This window comes from Mobula hypostoma, chromosome X1 (genome assembly GCF_963921235.1).
Source record: "Mobula hypostoma chromosome X1, sMobHyp1.1, whole genome shotgun sequence".
Classification (NCBI taxonomy): domain Eukaryota; kingdom Metazoa; phylum Chordata; class Chondrichthyes; order Myliobatiformes; family Myliobatidae; genus Mobula; species Mobula hypostoma.
Genome location: NC_086128.1, coordinates 49,622,212 through 49,640,086, shown reverse-complemented (window position 1 = coordinate 49,640,086; position 17,875 = coordinate 49,622,212).

Sequence of the window (17,875 nt, the reverse complement as noted above, 5' to 3'; positions counted from 1 at the left end):
GATGGAATTACATCTTTAGAAAGAGGTGTCATAGGGTCAGAGAATGTTGAATCTTTGTAGCTGGAGTTAAGAAACTGCAAAGGTTAAGGAAAAAACATTGTGGGAAACATACCAAATAGTAGTCAAGATTTGCAGTTGAAATTGCAAAGACAGCTGGAAAGGGCATGTAATAACAGCAATGACACAATTGTAATTGTAAAATCAAGTGGGTGTCGGACCGCAAGAGATGGAATTGGTTGAATGCCTACAAGACGGCTTTCTAGAGCAGTTTGTGCTTGAACCAACTCAGGGAAAGATTATCTTAGATTGGGTGTTGTGTAATAATCCAGATCTTATTATGGAGCTTAATGTAAAGGAACCGTTAGGAGACAGTGATCATAATTTGATTGAATTCATACTGCAATCTGAGAGGGAGAAGCATAAATCACATGTATCAGTATCTCAATGGAATAAAGGGAATTACAGAGGCATGAGAGAGGAGCTTGCTCAGGTAGATTGGAGGAGGATACTGGTGGGGATGATGGCAGAGCAGAGATGGCTGAAATTTCTGGGAATAGTTCACAAGGCGCAGGATAGATATGTCCCACAGAAGAAGGAATTCTCAAATGGCAGGGGTTGGCAACCATCATTGACAAGGGAAGTTAAGGACTGCATAAAAGTTAAGGGCATAAAAGGTAGCAGAAGTGAGTGGGAAGTTGGATGATTGGGAAGCTTTTAAAATCCAACAAAGGGCAACTAAAAAAGCTATAAGAAGGGAAAAGATGAAATATGAGGACAAACTAGCCAATAATATAAAGCAGGATAGTAAAAGTTTTTTCAGTTAGATAAAGAGTAAAACGGATTTTGAGAGTTGATACTGGACCACTGAAAAATGATGCTGGTGAGGGACAAAGAAATGGAGGATGCATTCAATGGGTTCTTTGCATCAGTCTTCACTGTGAAGGACACCAGCAGTGTGCCATAGGTCTATGAGTGTCAGGGAGCAGGAGTGGGTGCCATTGTTATCATTGCTAGTACAAAGGAAAATGGGCAAACTCAAAGGTCTTGAGATGGTTAAGTCAGCTAGACCAGATGGACTTCATCCCAGAGTCCTGAGAGAGGTTGCTGAAGAGATAACGGATGCATTGGTCATGATCTTTCAAGAATCACTTGACACTGGCATGGTCCTGGAGGACTGGAAAATTGCAAATATAACTCTACTCTTTAAGAAGGGAGGAAGGAAACTATAGGCCAGTTTGCCTAACCTCAGTGGTTGGGAAAACGTTGGAGTCTATTATTAAGGATGAGGTTTTGGAGTACTTGGAGACTAATGATAAACTAAGTCAAAGTTAGCATGGATTCTGTGAAGGGAAATCTAGCCTGACAAATCTGTTAGAGTTCTTCAAGGAAGTAACAAGCAGGGTGGACAAAGGAGAGGCAGTGGATGTCATTTACTTGGATTTTCAAAGGGCATTTAATAAGATGCCACACATGAGGCTGTATAACAAGATAAAGTCCTATTTCATTTCAGGAGAGATACTGGCATGGATAGAGGATTGGCTGACAGGCAGGAGGCAGGGAGTGGGAATAAAGCGGGCCTTTACTGGATGGCTGCCAGTGACTAATGGTGTTTCTCAGGGGTCAGTATTGGGACAGCTGCTTTTCACATTGTTTGTCAATGATTTGGATAATGGAATTGATGGCTTTGTGGCAAAGCTTGCGGATGATACGAAGACAGTTGGATAGGTAGGTACTGCTGAGGAAGCAATGCGATTGCAGCAGGACTTAGACAAATTGGAAGCATGGGTAAAAAAGCGGCAGATGGAATCCAGTGTTGGGAAATGTATGATAATGCATTTTGGTAAAAGGAACAATAATGCAGACTATTCTCTAAATGGAGAGAAGGTTCAAACATCAGAGGTACAGAGGGACTTAAGAGTCCTCATTCAAGACACCCCAAAGGTTAATTTACAGGTTGAAACTGTAATAAAGGCAGCAAATGCAATGTGGGCATTTATTTCGAGAAAGGTATCGTCCATTATGAAGGACCTCCAGCACCCAGGACATGCCCTTTTCTCACTGTTACCATCAGGTAGGGGATACAGAAGCCTGAAGACACACACTCAGCGATTCAGGAACAGCTTCTTCCCCTCTGCCATCCAATTCCTAAATGGACATTGAAGCTTTGGACATTGCCTCACTTTTTTTTAATATACAATATTTCTGTTTTTACACATTTTAAAAAATCTATTCAATATATGTAATTGATTTACTTGTTTATTTATTATTATGCTTTATTTTATTTATTATTTTTTTCTCTCTCTCTCTGCTGGATTATTTATTGCATTGAACTGCTGCTGCTAAATTAACAAATTTCATGTCACATGCTGGTGATAATAAACCTGATTCTGAATAGAATGTAAAAGCAAGGAGATATTGCTAAGGCTTTATGAGACACTAGTCAGCTTCATTTGGAGCATTGTCAACAGTTTTGGGCCCCATATCTCAGAGAGGATTTCTGGGAATGAAGGGGTTAACATATGAGGAGCGTTTTGCAGCTGTGGGCCTGTACTCACTGAGAGTAAGAAGAATGCAGAGGAATCTCATTGAAACCTACCGAATGTTGAAAGGACTAGATAAGGTGGATGTGGACAGATGTTTCCTGTGGTGGGGGTATCCAGAACTAGAGTTCACAGCTTCAAAATTGAGGGGCGACCTTTTAAAACAGAAGTAAAGAGGAATTTATTTAACCAGAGAGTATTGAATCTGTGGAATGCTCTGCCACAGACTGCGGTGGAGGCCAAGTCCGTGGGTATATTTAAGGCGGAAGTTGATCGTTTCCTGATCGGTCAGAGCATCATAGGTTATGGTGAGAAGGGGATCCAGGATCAGCCATGATCGAATGGCAGAGCAGACTCAATGGGCTGAATGGACTTATCCTGCTCCTATGTCTTATGGTCTAGCCCATCCATTCTTTCCCATAACTGAAATACTCCATCTTAAACAACATCTTGGTGAATCTCCTCTGCACCCTCTGTAATGCAATCATGTCCTTCCTAAACAGTGCAGGCTAGAAATCTACACAGTACTCTTGCTGTGGCCTCACCAATGCACTATAGATGGTTCCATAACCTCCCTGTTCTAATATTCTTTACTCCAAGTAATGAAGGCAAAATCCCATAAGATAAGCAGAGGAATGGCACGTGGAATTTCATTTGAAGAAAACGTGAAGTGTGACCATATGGGAGACAAGGTTCAGTGTGAATGGTTAATTCAAATCAAACTAAACTATAAGAGAGAAAGGAAGATGAAGAAAAAAGACAAAGACGGAAGAAGACAATATTTAAAAAATAGTTTATATTTAATATTTCTAAGAGTTATTAAAATTTGAAGACTAGAATTCCACAGTTATTAAACTTAAATTTCCGAGGTAAAAAAGATCTTTAAATATTTGCTTCCAGCAGAGTGGATAACAGATGACTTTCTCTGGTGAGCTTATTGGGTATTTATGTAAATGTTGCAAAATTCATACACTCCCATTTAATTTTAATGTTCAATCTTTCTTTGGTATTGAGTGGGATCAGGGATCAGCCATGATGGAATGGTAGACCAGACAAGATGGGTTGAATGGCCTAATTCTGCTTCGATAGCTTATGGTCTTATGGAGTGTAAATCAGCTGAACAGACCAATACATTTGATTGTAGCCACTTGTGGGCAGATATTTGATAGGAAACAGCCAGCCTTTCACCTTCCACACACAGTTCATTGTTGGCTTCAATGTTCAAGCATGAAACATGCCAGCAGCACATCTGGCCTCCTGCCCTGCTGTAGGTGTGACACTGAGTCCTCGTTATACTGAACTGAGGGACCAGAGAGGAACTGAATCTGAATCATGCTGCAGTCCTTGACCATACTGAGTTAAGGGGCTAAATTCACTTCCCAACTGGCCCACCACTTCTCATCTGGCAGGGTCATTCGTTTGAATGGAATTGTTGACTTACATTAAAATGCTATGTTTAGCATTCTTTTTCCTTTTCATTCTTTATTTCATTCTGTATTTTTCTCAATAAATATTTTGAACAAAAATGTTATCTTAATTTCATTTATCTTTTACTTTTTTGTTAGCTTATTGTCTCTGATTATCAAAGATAAATTAGAACAGGGGTCCCCAACCTCTTTTGCACTGCAGACCGTTTTAATATTGACAATATTCTTGCAGACCAGCCAACCGGTTGGGGGGGGGGGGGGGCAGAGTTGCCAACGGACAAGAGTAGCGTCAAAAAATACGTTGTGTTTACCCCGAGAAAGACTACAATGACCATGACACTTTGCACGGGCACCAGTGCGCATGCGTGTACGTGCCGATTTTTTTCTACAAATCGTTTTTGGTGATTGTGTGGGGAGGGGAGTGTTAATCACGACCGGAATATAGGTGATAAGTTGTTAATACACTCAATTTCATTTCTAAAAGGGTTTATCTCGCGAATTTAATATTAAACACACAGCGCATATTTTTCTCGCGTGAATATAGTGATAAGTCAATTATCAGGGGAGGACATGGGAGGTTAAGTAAGTGTTGAACGAACTTCCAGTAGAAGTGGTAGAGGCAGGTTCAATATTATTTTTTAAAGAAAAATTGGATAGGTATATGGACAGGAAAGGAATGGAGGGTTATGGGCTGAGTGCAGGTCGGTGGGACTAGTTGAGAGTAGCGTTTGGCACGGACTAGAAGGGCAGAGATGGCCTGTTTCTGTGCTGTAATTGTTATATGGTTATATAAGTCACTTATCAGTCAATAGAATCATAACATTTTAAGTAAAGTTTGGATATTAAACACACAGTGCATATTTTCCCCGTATGAACATACAAAATCATTGCAACACACCAATATCGCTGAATCAGTGGGAGCCCTGGGCTTGTTTTCCTGCAACAAGACGGTCCCATCGAGGGGTTATGGGAAACAGCGATACTCGAAGGGGGTTCCTTATGTGCCGTCTATTCCGCGATTAGTTTTCGTTGCATTCATTGCAGAGATATGTTGGAAATGGAAGCAATGTTTTCAGTGCTTTCGTGGCTATCTCAGGATATTTAGCCTTGACTTTGATCCAGAATGCCAGCAGAGATGTTATGTCAAACATACTTTTCAGCCCACCGTCATTTGCAAGCTCAAGGAGTTGATTTCCTTCCCGCGCTGACATGGATGACGCGTGGATCATGACCTCGCGTGTGTTCAAGTTCCAACAGTGAGCGTGACAGGGAATGAGGAAAGGTGCAGCTGACTCATATCGCCAAATCATATCGCTTCCTCGCGGCCCGATAGCGCATGCTTTGCAGCCCGGTACCGGTCTGCGGCCTAGTGGGTGGGGACCGCTGAATTTGACGACTTGAAAGCAAGATCTTTAGTGCATTGTAGGAGTATTAACAAACAAATGTTGACAGCTGGTTACAAGGGTGATGAATAAGGGTTTAGTCAGAGAGATGAAAATTCCTGGAACATCTTAAAGCAAGAGAAATGGAGAGATGCTAACTCTTGCGTAGGAAACAAATTTCTGTTCATTGAGACCTCCCCTAAACACCATTTCCCAGTGATATATTCACATATACTTCCTCTGTACATCTGACTACACTGTCATTCTGTAAAATTACAATGATTTCTTGTTCATCTCCGACTACTTAAATTCTTGTGCTTATAGAGTCCCTTAAGCCTCCATCATTCAGTAAGATCATGAATGCCTATGAGATGGCTTTTTAGAGCAGCTCATAGTTGAGCCCACTAGAGGATCAGCTATTCTGGATTGGGTGTTGTGCAATGAACTAGAATTGACTAGAGAATTTAAGGTAAAATAACCCTTAGGGGTAAGTGATGATAATGTGATAGAATTCACCTTGAAATTTGAGAAGGAGAGGCTAAAGTCAGATGTATCAGCATTACAGTGGAGTAAAGGGAATTACAGAGATATGAGAGAGGAATTGGCCAGAATTGATTGGAAAAGAACACTGGCAGGGATGACAGCAGAGCAGCAATGGCTGGAATTTCTGGAAGCAATTTGGAAGGCACAGGATATATGCATCCCAAAGAGGAAGAAGTATTCTAAAGGAAAGACACAACAGTGGCTAACAGGGGAAGTCAAGCCCAATATAAAAGCCAAACAGAGAGCAGATAATAGAACAAAAATTAGTGGGAAATTAAAGGATTGGGGTGTTTCTAAATACAAACAGAAGGCAAATTAAAAGTCATAAAGAAAGTAAAGACTGAATGCAAAATTAAGCTAGCCAATAATATTAAAAGGATACCAAAAGTTTCTTCAGATACATAGAGCGTGAAAGAGAGCCAAGAGTGGATATCGGACCACTGGAAAGTGATCCTGGAAAGTTAGTAGTGGAGGACAAGGGAATGGCGGATGAACTAAGCAAGTATTTTGCATCAGTCTTCATTGTGGAAGATATTGTGGAAGTTCCAGGTGTCAGGCGGTAGAAGTGTATGAAGTTACCATAGAACCATAGAACACTACAGCACAGAAAACAGGCCATTTGGCCCCTCTAGTCATTGCCGAAACATTATTCCGCTGGTCCCATTGACCTGCATCCAGTCCATAACCCTCCAGACCTCTCCCATCCATGTACCTATCCAATTTATTCTTAAAACTTAAGAGTGAGCCTGCATTTACCACGTCAGATGGCAGCTCGTTCCACACTCCCACCACTCTCTGAGTGAAGAAGTTCCCCCTAATGCTCTCCCGAAACCTTTCCCCTTTCACCTTAAAGCCATGTCCTCTCATACTTACCATAACAAGGGTGAAGGTTCTTGGGAAACTAAAAGAACTGAAGGTAGATAAGTCACCTGGACCAGGTGGTGTGCACGCTAGGGTTCTGAAAGAGGTGGCTGAAGAGACTGTGGAGGAATGAGTAATGATCTTTCAAGAATCACTAGATTCTGGAGTGGTTTCGGAAGACTAGAGAAGTACAAATGTCACTCCACTCTTCAAGAAGAGAGGGAGGCAGAAGAAAGGAAATTATAGGACAGTTATTCTGACCTCAGTGGTTGAGAAGATGTTGGAGTCGATTGTTAAAGATGTGGTTTTGAGGTACTTGACAGACATGATAAAATAGGCCATAGTCAGCATGGTTTCCTCAAGGCAAAATCTTGCCTGCCAAATCTGTTGGAATTCTTTGAAGAAATAACAAGCAGGATTGACAAAGGAGAATCATTTGATGTTCTGTACTTGGATTTTCAGAAGGCCTTTGACAAGGTGCCACACATGAGGCTGCTTAACAGGCTATGAGCCCATGGTATTACAGAAAAGATTCTAGCATGGATAAAGTAGTGGCTGATTTTCAGGAGGCAAAGAGTGAGAATAAATGGAGCCTTTCTGGTTGGCTGCCAGTAACTAGTGGTGTTTCACAGGAGTCTGTATTGGGACCAATTCTTTGTATGTTATATGTCAATGATTTGGAGGATGGAATTGATGGCTTTGTTGCAAAGTTTGCAGATGATATCAAGGTAGGTGGAGGGGCAGGTAGTTTTGAGGAAGTAGAGAGGTTACAGAAGGACAGGCAGATGAGAAGAATGAGCAAAGAGTGGCATATGGAATACAGTGTTGGGAAGTGTATGATTATGTACTTTGTCAGAATAAATGTAAGGGTTAATTATTTTCTAAATGGAGAGAAAATACAAAATTCTGAGGCGCAAAGGAACTTTGTGCAGGATTCCCTAAAGGTTAATTTTCAGGTTGAGTCTGTGGTGAGGAAGACAAATGCAACGTTTACATTCATTTCAAGAGGACAAGAATATATAAGCAAGGTTGTAATGTTGAGACTTTAGAAAGCACTGGTGAGGCCTCACTTAGAGTATTGTGAGCAGTGTGGGGCCCCTTATCTTAGAAAGGATGTGCTGAAACTGGAGAGGGGTCAAAGGAAGTTCACAAAAATGATTCCAGAATTGAACAGCTTGTCATATGAAGAGTGTTTGATGGCTCTGGGCCTGTATTCACTAGAATTCAGAAGAATGAGGGATGACCTCATTGAAACCTATCAAATAGTGAAAGGCTTTGATAGAGTGGGTGTGGGAAGGATGTTTCCTATGGTAGGAGAGTATAAGACCAGAGGACACAGCCTCAAAATAGAGGAAATAAGGAGAAACTTCTTTAGCCAGAGAGTAGTGAATCTGTGGAATTTGTTGCCATAGGCAGCTGTGGAGGCCAAGTCTTTATGTATAGTTAAAGCAGAGGTTAATAGATTCTTGACTGGTCAGGGTATGAAGGGGTACGGGGAGAAAGCAGGAGATCGGGGCTGAGAGAAAAATGGATCAGCCATGATGAAATGGTGGAGCAGACTTGATGGGCCAAATGGCCTAATTCTGCTCCTACATCTTATGGTCTTATGATTTTATAACTATCTTGAACTTTGGCCTTTGCTGTGTGATACATGATCTTTGATATCCCCACAGCCGAAGTATTGATTTCAGCCTTGAATATATGTAAGAGAAAGTTCCACTCCAGTGTTCCTGCAATGTCACACTCCTACTCCTTTTGTACTGGAAAGACCAAACTCAAAAATCATTAATAAACTGTCAATGAATCTTACTATCCTAAAAAGGAAACAGTTTGAACTACTCAGGCTCATTTTGCATGTGGTTAATTATTGTTAGAGTTTTTAGGAATGTCAAATTTTAAATTTAGATTTGCTATTACCTCAACCTATGAGGATGCTGATAGAAGCTTGCCGGAACAGATAATGTTCCGTTCCCCTGCATTAACTGTCCTCATTTACTGAACACAAAATGTGCATAGAAAAAGAGATAATGGCATCCAGAGTAATTATGATCAAAATAACACATTTAATTAGCTATAAAACACAAACTTTCCATTTGTACTACTCCAGAATCTTTATGCAGTACTTCACCAAGTCTTTCAGGATAACTGAAACCTTTATGACCGATGATGGAGGAAGTTTTCCTGTGTTTCATTCGATTGTGCATACATAATAACTGTTATATCAACAACATACACCGTTATCATTGAGTAAAACTGACAGCAGCTTTAGCTTCTTAACAGATAAACACAGAGATCTGGATGCCTTTTCGATGATATCCTTTCCTCCACGCTCGGCACTGTAATTTGATTCATCATCAAAATCTTTGCAACGTTAGTTCCTCTCTGAAGCTGTCAAATAAAATAGAATTATAGAAACTAACTGAATAGAAGTACTGTAGGTCACTCAGCCCATTATGAGCGTGCCAGCTGTAAAATATATGCCCCACATAATCCCACTACTAATCTTTGGACTGCATTTGTGCTGGACATCACACACCTTTGTTCATTTACGTAAGTACTAAGTGCAGTTTGGTTTCTGCCTCTGCACCCTTTCAGTTACTGAGCTCCAGAACCCAAACATTTCTGGTTAATAAAAAAAAAAATTTCCTCAATTCCCTTCTACCCTTCCACCAACCACACTAACTACATGACCCCTCTCCCTTCTACCCACGCATTGTAGGCTTCTTGTAATTTTCAGTGAATTAAATCTTTCTCCAATTTTATTCCAAAGGAAACAATCCCAGCCTTGTAAATACTACCTCATGACTAAGATTTTCCAGGTCAGGCAATATCCTAGTGAATTTCATCTGTTCCCTCTCCAGTTCTACACACACTTGTGCTGTGATGTGCAGATGTACAGTATACATAGAGCAGTGACTGAGAGTCCATTAGAACACATCTCTCTGCCTTATGTGCCCACTGAAGCTCAGTCTTCCAGTAAACCAACTCTCCTATTTCAATATCACATTGCATTTTAAGAGTTTGTAATGTCCTGGTTCACATTTTTACTGTTATGCTGCATGTATTTCATTTAGCAGTTCTGTAAGAGTAGTCTGTTCTGCTTTCAGCCTTTTTGGGTTATTGTTGAACATAAAGCATGATGAGAAATGTGTGCCATCCAATTAGAATGGTGGAACTGGGGGGAGGTTTTTTGGTGAGAGACACTAAGGTTGGTCTTGGGTCTTTTGTCCAGCAGGAGATGAGGAGAGGAGATGCTGGGGAGAACCGGTCATAGGATACGATCCGGTGGGAGACCTGTTTGTTCAAGATGGATTGCAAGCGACGTTCAGAAGCTGTATTCATGCAGACTGAGGGCCCAACACGTGAGTGACAGAGAAGTTCAAGATGAGCTCCAATTTGTGCATATTTGACTGTTTAATTAGAATGGCCCTTTTCTTTACTAACCCTTTAATTAAGTAAGATTGATAAATATAATTCTTTTAATCGTATGTAGTGTACTGACTGTTATTTCATGGCATTAATTTGTAACAGGGTAGTAAATTACACAGCAACCCCACAAACCGGGGTTTGGGATGGGATGAGCCGTCTCAATCTCACTGGTTTGGCAGGACTGGAGTGTGTTTTCCCTAGACTATTGCAGCCAAAGAAACCAGCGGGGTTTCAAGTCCAATGTTTTCCCACTGTCAACATGCCTGGCAGATTATTTTTCTTTCAGTAAGTACCTTCTTCCCAATATTTAGTTACATCTACTTTTCACACCTTTAATATCATAATCATTAGTTCTGCTTTTGATTTAATTAATTGATATTTTTGAACTTATGAAGGGGGAAAAGTTAGCTTCCTTTGGAAATTATTGATCTCGAATGATATTGCTGCTAAACTATCTGTCCCTGAAAATGTTAGTTCATATGTGTGAAGTTCATATTTTCACACGTTCATTTTTGTTGATAATTATTTTTTAATTAAAATGCTTTCTGTTTATTTTCTGTTTCTTTTACTTTTTTAATCTCACTATCCTTTAATCTACCCTGTGTTTTGCTTTTGTGATTATACATTGAATTAATATTCTAATTTATATTTTCTTGTTCAAATTTTCTGTATCAACGTGAGCATTCGTCTGTCTAGTTGAAGGGGCTTACTGTCATCTCGACCTATTCACAGACATCTCAGAGTGTGCAGGGTGAAATAAATGCCTAATTAGGGAAATTCTTCACTCGAAACTTCAAAAACCTCTTGGACAGTTGTCATTATAGTGAATGGTGAACATATTTTATTCTTCATTGTGAAACTCAGGTAGCTAGAGATTTTTGCTAATATGGTAAACAAGAAGAGATGCAGCATACGGTTTTTGAATTTTAATAGTTTGTAAGATCACTTTGAAACAATTATTCAGAGTTGTTATCAAGATTGCCAACAATGTCCGTTGCACCAGGCTCTGCCAATGAAATACTCGCTCTGCCACTGCAACAGAATAAAAGTGACTTACTCTGGCAGCATTTGACTCAATTGGAGTACCATCAACTGAAACCCTAAAACTTTGTTGCAGCTGGTTTTATTTGCCCATTGTTTGTGCTTTGCAGAATTTTTCTAATTCTGTCTCAATCTTCCTGAGAATTGTCTTCTTGAGCATAGGCAAAATTGAACTATTTTAGCATTAAAAAGAAAACATTAGAAAATACAAGTGAAAGAGAGTAACACAGGTTTGTATTTCATAAATCCAGAATATCAATGAACTAAACCAAGAGCGGGACTAAGAATTATGCTATTAAATGAGCAAAAAGAAAAGGAGGTGGGGTAACATTGCTGGTTAGAGAGGAGATTAACGCAATAGAAAGGAAGGACATAAGCTGGGAGGATGTGGAATCGATATGGGTAGATCTGCATAACACTAAGGGGCAGAAAACGCTGGTGGGAGTTGTGTACAGGCCACCTAACAGTAGTAGTGAGGTTGGGGATGGTATTAAACAGGAAATTAGAAATGCGTGCAATAAAGGAACAGCAGTTATAATGGGTGACTTCAATCTACATATAGATTGGGTGAACCAAATTGGTAAGGGTGCTGAGGAAGAGGATTTTTTGGAATGTATGCGGGATGGTTTTTTGAACCAACATGTCAAAGAACCAAATAGAGAACAGGTTGTTCTAGACTGGGTATTGAGCAATGAGGAAGAGTTAATTAGCAATCTTGTCGTGAGAGGCCCCTTGGGTAAGAGTGGCCATAATATGGTGGAATTCTTCATTAAGATGGAGAGTGACATAGTTAATTTAGAAACAAAGGTTCTGAACTTCAAGAAGGGTAACTTTAAAGGTATGAGACGTGAATTAGCTAAGATAGACTGGCAAATGACACTTAAAGGATTGACGGTGGATATGCAATGGCAAGCATTTGAAGATCACATGGATGAACTACAACAATTGTTCATCCCAGTTTGGCAAAAGAATAAATCAAAGAAGGTAGTGCACCCGTGGCTGACAAGGGAAATTAGGGATAGTATCAATTCCAAAGAAGAAGAATACAAATTAGCCAGAAAAAGCGGCTCACCTGAGGACTAGGAGAAATTCAGGGTCCAGCAGAGGAGGACAAAGGGCTTAATTAGGAAGGGGAAAAAAGATTATGAGAGAAAACTGGCAGGGAACATAAAAACTGACTGTAAAAGCTTTTATAGATATGTGAAAAGAAGAAGATTGGTTAAGACAAATGTAGGTCCCCTACAGATAGAAACAGGTGAATTGATTATGGGGAGCAAGGACATGGCAGACCAATTGAATAACTACTTTGGTTCTGTCTTCACTAAGGAGGACATAAATAATCTTCCAGAAATAGTAGGGGACCGAGGGTCCAGTGAGATGGAGGAACCGAGGGAAATACATGTTAGTAGGGAAGTGGTATTAGGTAAATTGAAGGGATTAAAGGCAGTTAAATCCCCAGGGCCAGATGGTCTGCATCCCAGAGTGCTTAAGGAAGTAGCCCAAGAAATAGTGGATGCATTAGTGATAATTTTTCAAAACTCTTTAGAGTCTGGACTAGCTCCTGAGGATTGGAGGGTGGCTAATGTAACCCCACTTTTTAAAAAAGGAGGGAGAGAGAAACCGGGGAATTATAGACCGGTTAGCCTAACATCGGTGGTGGGGAAAATGCTAGAGTCAGTTATCAAAGATGTGGTAACAGCACATTTGGAAAACAGTGAAATCATCGGACAAAGTCAGCATGGATTTGTGAAAGAAAAGTCATATCTGACGAATCTCGTAGAATTTTTTGAGGATGTAACTAGTAGAGTGGATAGGGGAAAACCAGTGGATGTGGTATATTTGGATTTTCAAAAGGCTTTTGACAAGGAGATTAGTGTGCAAACTTAAAGCACACGGTATTGGGGGTAAGGTATTGATGTGGATAGAGAATTGGTTGGCAGACAGGAAGCAAAGAGTGGGAGTAAATGGGACCTTTTCAGAATGGCAGGCAGTGACTAGTGGGGTACCGTAAGGCTCAGTGCTGGGACCCCAGTTGTTTACAATATATATTAATGACTTAGATGAAGGAATTAAATGCAGCATCTCCAAGTTTGCGGATGACACGACGCTGGGTGGCAGTATTAGCTGTGAGGAGGATGCTAAGAGTATGCAGGGTGACTTGGATAGGTTAGGTGAGTGGGCAAATTCATGGCAGATGCAGTTTAATGTGGATAAATGTGAGGTTATCCACTTTGGTGGCAAAAACAGGAAAACAGATGATTATCTGAATGGTGGCCGATTAGGAAAAGGGGAGGTGCAACAAGACCTGGGTGTCATTATACACCAGTCATTGAAAGTGGGCATGCAGTTACAGCAGGCGTTGAAAAGGGCGTATGGTATGCTGGCATTTATAGCGAAAGGATTCGAGTACAGGAGCAGGGAGGTACTACTGCAGTTGTACAAGGCCTTGGTGAGACCACACCTGGAGTATTGTGTGCAGTTTTGGTCCCCTAATCTGAGGAAAGACATCCTTGCCATAGAGGGAGTACAAAGAAGGTTCACCAGATTGATTCCTGGGATGGCAGGACTTTCATGTGATGAAAAACTGGATCGACGAGGCTTATACTCATTGGAATTTAGAAGATTGAGTGGGGGATCTTATTGAAACATATAAAATCCTAAAGGGATGGGACAGGCTAGATGCAGGAAGATTGTTCCTAATGTTGGGGAAGTCCAGAACGAGGGGTCACAGTTTGAGGATAAAGGGGAAGCCTTTTAGGACAGAGATGAGGAAAAACTTCTTCACACAGAGAGTGGTGAATCTGTGGAATTCTCTGCCACAGGAAACAGTTGAGGCCAGTTCATTGGCTATATTTAAGAGGGAGTTAGATATGGCCCTTGTGGCTATAGGGATCGGGGGTATGGGGGGAAAGCTGGTACAGGGTTCTGAGTCGGATGATCAGCCATGATCATACTGAATGGCGGTGCAGGCTCGAAGGGCCGAATGGCCTACTCCTGCACTTATTTTCCATGTTTCTATGTAATTAAACATTGAAAAAAGGTATTAATGAAAGAGAAGTAATCTGCCAGGCATGGTGATAGTGGGGAAAACACTGGTCTCTTAAAATGTAACATGATACTGAAATAGGAGAGCTGGTTTACCAGAGGACTGAGCCTCAATAGGTTCAGGCTCATATGTAATCCTCGTGTGAAGACTTCAGACTACAACTGAACAAACAGAAAACAATGCCAGATTTCTATACAAATAGCACAGCGAGCATGTTACTTTTAACTACATGTCTTCACTGCCATACAGAATTATCCATTTCAACTACGCACCTATGAGAGAAGCTAATATTATCCAGCTCATTGGCTTTCGTTTTCAGTGGATTGACATCAGACAGAAGGTCAGCAAATGCATGTATCTATTAAAATGGATGCAATTTATATTGCAATGTAAATCACAATTTCAATCTAATTCAATTAAGGTTGTGGCATTCAAATAAATTGAAAACAATATTTTATAATATGATTAGGAAGACTTCATGGAAAGAATTGGGCATATCTCTAGTAAGGTTGATCACACTCAAGGCTATAAATTAAGTCCAGATCAGCATAGGAAAGTCATGCACCGATATACCAAACCATTTTTATTCATTGAAACTTATACCTATGAAGCGAACAACAACTGTGTTAGAAAATAGACTGCTTTCTTGATTTTACCTTCCATTCACTGAATCTAAAATACCCAAGTTCAACATAAAACTTACTATTTTTATCCCAGAAAACTATATAAATATTAAATACTTTATACAGTCACGCACTTTCTGAAAGAAGCATCTGATTACTGCCTACTTACTTGATTCTCTAACCCATTCTAAGGTATCCAGTAGTGATGTGGTTATATTTCTAGACTATAGCCAGAAACAGTAGTTCATGAGCCATTTCTACTATCTCAGACAAAAAGGTAACTCCAGATCCACCAATTTGCCTCCTCTGTTTGCGGGACATCCCAAGAACAAATAAAAATGAAAATAAAATCTGTCACTTGCCTCTGCAAAGTGAATCTTTCTCTGGCCCAGCTTTTTAGCACCTTGCTTTCTGCTTCTCAAAAACTGCCAGCTCTAGTCCCTCTTGCCAACTTCTGCAGACTGATCTCAAGTTCCACATCAGCTGCCAGAATGAATCTTATTCTCCCACTGATACACATCACTTGATCAGATTTCTTTCCTCTTTATCCATGGTGTTCTATGTGTACCCTCAGCTATTACTGGCCCACACCTGCAACCTCACCTGGTTTTCAGTATATTTACTTACTGATTTAGTTGTATTAGATTTATTAGACATGAGATACAATAATAACCCAGCTATAAAATACTCAGTAGGTCAGAGCGGGCACTGCATTGATAAAACAAGAAGTGCTGTACCCTAGTAAAATGCTCTGTTGGTTTCCAGTGTCAGCAATGCCAATAAATGGAATGAAGGCTTTGGTTGTCATGGTCCGGTCCAAGCCCGCATTCCACTTCACGGTCCGATCCACGGACTCCAGACTCTGGGTCTTCTGGCTGTCCCCGGTTTCAGTTGGACTTAACCACAAGCACCTGATGCTTATCTTGGGGCTGGGAATATAAGTGGCCCTGGGATTGAGTGTGGTTGTGGGGTCATCTTGTCAGTCTTCCCTTGGAGCAACCCACTGGTGGAAGGCCAGTGTAGTCATTGGGATATGGATTTGGCTGTTCTGTAGCCTGCCGAGGTTACCAGCTGCCTTGAGTCTTGGAGCCACCCCAGACCTAGCTCCCTTCCTGTCCCATGCCTCTGTCGGGTAAGCCAGGCTGTTTGCTGTTACCCTGTGGGTCTATCGCTCTCTGTCCTTGCCTCTGTGGGGTGGAGTCCTGCGTCCTGCCCAGGAGTTGCCTCGAAGTACCCTTGCCCCATCATGTCCTCGTCTATCCTCCAAGAACTCAAGCCTTGCCACGTCTTCGCCTGGCCTTCGCCTTGTCTAGTCTCTGGCTTGGAGTCCACGCCCAGGCTCCTTGTTCCCAGTCCCTCATGCTGGTCCTGCTCCCCTAGCCTAGTCTGTGTTCCTGTCCCTACTCCTAGTCTGCGCCCTGTCCCGTCATTTAGTTTTGTCTGTTCCTGTTCCTAATACTTCAGTGTCTGTGTCTTGCATTTGGGTCCGTTCCCAACGCCCCCCAGTGTGACATTGGTACAACTGGAGATTCACACATTTCTGGTTTAAACTGATGAAAATATTGATTGATATTAAATGGTGTTCATTTTTTACTTTTAAGATAAAATGTTATTTTCTTTTGCTTTGGATTAATTTACAGAATCAATTACAAATGGAGCATTAGTATTAGCATTAGGTTCATTTGCAACAGGCAGTGACAAATCACCAACTACTTATTAAATCCTGTTCAACATCCAGGCTTAAATCTTCAAAAAATCTGCATAAATTGGAAAAAACCTATGGTATTCTGTTTCCTTTCCCACAGGTGCAGCCTAACCTGCTGAGTATGTCCAGTATATTCTGTTTTTAATGAAAGATTAGCTTCACCCTCACAGAAACTACTTACATCTTCAGGGTAATATTTGCATTTCCCATAGAAATTATCCTAATAGTCTCAGAATAAGATATATGATTATTGACTATGTTAAGCAGGTAATTTTATGCTGTAGGCTTATTTCTAACTTTGATAGAAATCCCACCCAGGACTAACTTCATGTAAAACACTTGCATTTGGGGAAACTAATATTTTTATCAAACTTGTTTGAACTTGAAACCAGATCCCAGAGGCAAAAGATTTGCCTGCAATTAACAAATCCATTACATTCTCATTTCTAATTAACAATATAAGTACACTTCATTGCCAGGCTGCCATGACCCTGAGCCCTCACTTCACCTCTATCATGCTTTATAAAGACCAAAATCTTAAAAAAAAATACTGTATATCTGTTCAGGAAAGTATTCTATGCAAACCGTGAACGGAGATTTGAAGTCTCTGGAAGATATGCCATGAAAGCAGACAACTTGGTTTTTAATTTAGCAGGAAGCGTGCAATATTCCACCCCTCCCTGCCACTATTACTGACACCACCAGGCAATTCAAGCTGCACTCTGAAATGTCTTCCTCTGTGCCAAGATCTTCCGCGTTCTTGCTTGTGGTTTTCGATATATTTAGAAATTAGTAAATCATTTAAGAGGTATTGCCATGCTGTGTTCTGGCTCACTGAAGTAAGTAGCAAATTTTAATGTCAGCTTTTTCCTTCATAAAACAGAGGAGCCTGAATAAAATAAATATCTAATTACTCACGACTAAGTACCATCTGGAGAATAAACAGACTGCTACTGATATCAAAAAGGGAAACTGCCCATTGACACAGACAATAGATGCATAGTGCTGATTTTGCACAACTTTGATATTCATTAGCAACTCAGTCCACAACTTCACTCCTCAGGCCACCAAGTAATGTTCCTGATGTAAATTAATTTCCCAAGCTTGATTAGTGTTATTGCAAAGAGAAGTGCTTCAGAATCTGGAACATACAGGGCTGCGAATGATAAATCAAGGGATGCAAGCGACATGCATCTTCATTTACAAATGTGAAATATTTTCATGCCTGGTGATTTTATGAAATAAATTAGATTTAATCACATCCTCAATTCCAATGCA